At 43.9% G+C, this 5372-nt stretch overlaps 1 protein-coding gene across 2 annotated transcripts in view; it reads right to left on the bottom strand.

Moving 5' to 3' along the window:
• The window catches only part of MFGE8 (milk fat globule-EGF factor 8 protein), a 25050-nt gene that overhangs the window by 12906 nt on the left and 6772 nt on the right, over positions 1–5372 (bottom strand). The window lies entirely within an intron of this gene.

A 5372-nucleotide genomic window follows, 5' to 3' on the forward strand; every position in this document is an offset into this window, starting at 1 on the left:
GGGGCCGCGCCGCGCATCCCTAGTGGCCGGGGCCAGCCCGTCCGGGTCCGCTGGACAGGAAAAGGCTCCGAGGGAGTTGCTTGGCTTTTCGTCTTTCAACTTAAGATGCTTAGCCCTTATTCATAATGAGAAAAATGAAAATGAAAAGTACAGCGAGTGCCAGGTTTCGCTTATCAGATCGGCAAGTGTCGAGTTATTAGCACATTGTTAGCGCCAGGCTGGGGGGAACACGCCGCAGCCTGCATCGTGGATACATTGGTTCGACTTCTCCAGAGGGCTACTGGGTAATACCTATCCAAGCGACCAACGCCGAGACCCTGAGACCCTGAGACCCTGAGACCCTGAGACCCTGAGACCCAGCGACCCAGCGACCTAGCAATTCAGCTTCGGGGATTAGTTCCATCCGAATTCACATGGGTAAAATGGCATACACACAAGGAGGTCAGAGCATTATTTTTTGAAATGATAAAAAACCTAACAAGGGAATCGGCAAACATCTTCTATGAAGGATCCTATAGAAAATATTTTAGGAGGCGCCTGGGTGGCTCAGTTGGTTAGTCCGACTTCAGCTCAGGTCATGATCTCACGGTTCGTGGGTTCGAGCTCTGCTTAGGCCTCTGTGCTGACAGCTCAGAGCCTGGAGCCTGTCTTCAGATTCTGTGTCTCCCTCTCCCTTTCCCTCTGACCCCCCTGTTCACGCGGGCGCGGGCTCGAGCGCTCTCTTTCTTTCAAAAATAAACAAAACATTTAAAAAATTAAAATATTTTAGGATTTGCTGGCTGTAAGGTCTCCAGGGCAACTTTTCGCCTAGTCACCAACTTAGCAGGTAAACAGGTAGAGACCGTCCTGTCCCGAGGCCAGTGGTTGCCTAAGGGGAAGGAAACCAGGGATCAGGGTGGGAAGACTCCTTTGTTACACTGACTTTAATCTTAAATGGTTCTTTTATCGTATGTAAATTACATATTTACAAATAAATAATTTAAATAATAGTATTCCAGTCAGATCAGTCAAAAAGAGAAAGAATAAAAAATCCAGACATCTCCCTTACCAGCTATGTTGAAACCTAGGTTAGGAGTAGAGTTGGATCCAAGAACAGGCGAAGGCCCTTAAAACCATTCAGAAAGGAAAAAAACAAAACCCACAGGGGTACCTGGGTGGCCCAAGGGGTTAAGCATAGGACTTTCGCTCAGGGCATGATCTTGGGGTTCATGAGTTAGAGTCCCACATCAGGCTCTGTGCTCACAGCTCAGATCCTGGAGGCTACTTTGAATTCTGTGTCTCCCTCTTTCTCTGTATCTCCCCCGTTCATGCTCGCTCACTCGCGCGCTCTCTCTCTCAGATATAAACATAAAAAAATTTTTTTGTAGAAATTAAAGACCCAGATGAATGGAATGTCATCCTTGTGCATGGATTGGAAGATTTCTGTTGTCTTCTATTGTTAAAACATCTCCAAATTGATGTACAAGTTCAACACAGTTCCTATCAAGATTTCGGCTGTCCTTTTTGCAGAAATCAACAAGCTGATCCTAGAATTAATATGGAAATGGATGGAACCCGGAATAGCTAAAGTAATCTTGCAAGGGGTGGGGGGGGGGAGTGGGAAGTCTCCTACTTCCCAATTCAAAACCTCCCACAGTGCCACGGTAATCAAGACCTCGAAGTACTAGCGTAAGGGTAGACATCTAGATCAATGGAATAGAACTGAGTCCAAAAATAAATCCATGAATCTATGATCAATTGATTTTCAGCGAAAGGACCAAGACAATTCAGTGGGGAAAAAGCACTTTTTTCAGCAAATTATTCTAGAACAACTGGATAAGCACAAAAGCATCAAGTGTGATCGGGGAGTCTGCCTTATCACAAAAACTAACTCAAAATAGATCAAAGACCTACATAGAAGACCTAAAACTATAAAATTCTTGGAAGAGAACATCTATAAATCGTTGTGAGCTTGGATTTAGGCAATGCTCTCTTAGAAGAGACCTCACACGCACAAACAACCAAAAGGAAAGAATCGATTAATTGAAATGTATCAAAATGTAAAATATTTATACTTCGATGGACACTATCAAAAAGAAGACATCCTACAAAATGATACTTGCACATCACGTGTCTGACCAGGGTCTATATCCAGAATAATAGAATACTAATAACTCGTAACACAACAAAGGACAACCCAATTTTATTTATTTATTTAATGTTTATTTTTGAGAGAGTGAAAAGGGTGAGCGGGAGGAGGGTAGGGAGAGAGGGAGACACAGAATCTGAAGTAGGCTCCAGGCTTGACAGCTCAGAGCCCAATGTGGGATTTGAACTCTCAAACCACAAGATCATGACCTAAGCTGAAGTCAGACACCTAACTGACTGAGCCGTCCAGGCGTCCCAGGACCACCCAATTTTTAAATGGACAAAGAATTTAGATGTATATCTTCTTTGGAGAAATAAATCTCTAGGTAGCCAATAAGCACATAAAAAGATGACTAACGTTATTAGTCATCAGGAAAATGGAAATGGAAATCAAAACCATATGAGATACCACTTAACACACCCACTGGGATGGCTAGCATCAAAAAGACAGATAATAACAAGTGTTAGTGAAGATCTAGAGAAATCGGAACCTTTGTGCATTACTGGTGGGATTATAAAATGGTGCAGACACTGAAAAAGAGTTTGGCAGTTCTTCAAGAGGTTAAACAGTTATATGACCCAGCAACTCTACTCCTAGATATATACCCAAGAAAACTGAAAACATATGTTCATACAAAAACTTGTACACGAATGTTCATAATGACATTAATAGCCAACAACTGGGAAGCCACCCAAATGTCCATCACTGATCGGGGACAAACCAAGTAGCATATATCCATACAATGCACTATTGTTCAGTCAAAAAATAAATGAAGGGGCACCCCGGTGGCTCTGTGGGTTAAGCATCTGACTCTTGATTTCAGCTCAGGTCATGATCTCTCAGTCTGTGAGTTCAAGCCCCACCTCAGGCTCTGTGCTGACAGCTCAGAGCATGGCGTCTGCTTCAAATTCTGTGTCTCCTCTCCCTGCCTCTCCCCCACTTGTGCTCTGTCTCTCAAAGATGAATAAACGTTAAAAAATTTTTTTTCTTCAAATTTTTAATTAAAAAAATAATAAATGAAGTACTAATATATGGGTGTACCTTGAAAACACTATGCTAAGTGAAAGAAGCCAGACACAAAAGACCGTGATTGCATTTATAGGAAATGTCCCCCACTAGGCAAATGGAGAAAGATAATCAATGAGTAGTTGTCGGGAGCTGGGTAAGGGCAGAGTAAGAAGTCGCCACTCGGGTACAGGATTTCTTCTGGAGCCATGACGGCGTCCTGAAATGTGACCGTGATCATCCTTGTATACTGTTGAGTATACGAAAATCCACTGAAGTGTACATGCTAACAGGATGGATTTCACATTATGTGAATTATTGCTCAATAAAAAAGCAATACGACTCTTCAGAAATCGGTCTCTAATGGCAGAGAGGGCTGAGGGCACAGTGTCCTTGCTGCCTAGCCTGCTTGCTCTGCAGAAGTCCCTGGTCACCCTCACCAGCTGCCTGGCACAAATGCACAGGTACCCAGTTAAGTTATATTCAGTCATTAAGTCATTCAACACACATCTATTGAGCAGTAACTATAATGAGTATTGAGGCTGGAAACCCTCACTGCATATTAACGTCACTTGGGAAGATGTTTAAAAATACATATGACCAGGGGGCGCCTGGGTGACTCAGTCAGTTAAGCATCTAACTTCGGCTCAGGTCGTGATCTTGTGGTCTGTGGGTTGGAGCCCCACGTCAGGCTCTGTGCTGACAGCTCAGAGCCTGGATCCTGCCTCGGATTCTGCATCTCCCCCTCTCTCTGCCCCCTGCCCCTCTCTCTAAAAAGCAAACAAACAAAAATATTTTTTTAGATACAGATGACGAGAATGCATTCCAGAGCAAATAAATCACAATCCCTAAGGAGTCTACGAATGAGTATTTTTTTAAACCTCCCCAGAGGAGGCTAATATAAGCTAGAACCATTGGCTCAATAGAAGCTAGACTCACTGGGGAAAAAGAGAAAAGACCTAGGCCTTGAGACAAGGAGCTGACAGAGGGTTTTAACAGGTGGAAGGAAGGATAGAGAGGGAGGGGATTTTCTTGTATGATCTGACCTGTGTAGAGTTCAGAGGGCTAGTAATAGCCCCTTGGTCTGAACACACTTCTTCCCCAATACTAGAGCATTCCAGTATTATTCGGTTGGATTTTCTATCCACAGTATCATACTGCAATCATCTGACCGAGGTAGTCCACTTAAAAGTTTCAGACTTTTGTTCATATACATGACAGGAAACAGATACCCTTTTAATTTTTAGTCCTGCCCCTGCACAATCAGAATATACTGTCTTCCCAGAAATTCTAATTTTTTGTTTGTTTACTATTGAGATAGAAATAGAGCATGAATGGGGGAGGTGCAGAGAGACAGGGAGACACAGAATCCAAAGCAGGCTCCAGGGTCTGAGCTGTCAGCACAGAGCCCAATGCAGGGCTCAAACCCACAAACCATGAGATCGTGCCCTGAGCTGAAGTTGGACGCTTAACTGACTGAGCCACCCAGGCGCCCCTCTGTCTTCCAGAAACTTAATTGACTTTTGTTAAGTTGACAAAACTCCAAGTCGATGGGGCCACGGAGAAATAAAACTTACACCAAGTTGATTCAGTCTCTGAATCACTGTCTGACTATAGCAAGACCTACAAAACTTGACCTTGTATTCTGCTTTGGGCAAATTCACTGCAATGAAATTACCCAAGTAAAAAGCAATGAACGAAGATTCACATGGTACCACTATTTATGGTTTGGAAACACTGGTGACAGTCCAGACTGCCCAGAGGTGAAGACCAAAACAAACATGCCCAGTGTAGCTGTAACAAGTGAAAAGGGTGTGGAAGTTTGCACGTGAGAGGATGTGAGATGGCAACACGGAATGCCCATCTCCGGGCCCCCATACTCCCCAAGCGCACACCTTGGGTAAAAAATTCCCTCCCACAGAGATGAGTGTCTACGTGAAGACAAAAATCAAAGGGGAGTTGAGTCACAAATGGGCCAAAACCCCCCATCTGATCCCATGATTCCATTTAGAGGAGCCATCATAACCCCACTCAGGGACAGAACGTACAATGGCAGTTGGGCGGGGCTGGGGGGAGGTGGGCAAGGGAGCTGCCATTCAGTGCGGCCGAGTTTCCGTTCTGCACGATGGAAATGTTCTGGAGATTGTTTCTCCATAGCGCAAACGTAACACTACGGAACTGTATACTTCAAGATGATTAAGAGGGAAAATTTCATGTTCTTTTTACCACAATAAAAAAA

The sequence above is a fragment of the Suricata suricatta genome, chromosome 9 (genome assembly GCF_006229205.1).
Source record: "Suricata suricatta isolate VVHF042 chromosome 9, meerkat_22Aug2017_6uvM2_HiC, whole genome shotgun sequence".
NCBI classification, from domain to species: Eukaryota; Metazoa; Chordata; class Mammalia; order Carnivora; family Herpestidae; genus Suricata; species Suricata suricatta.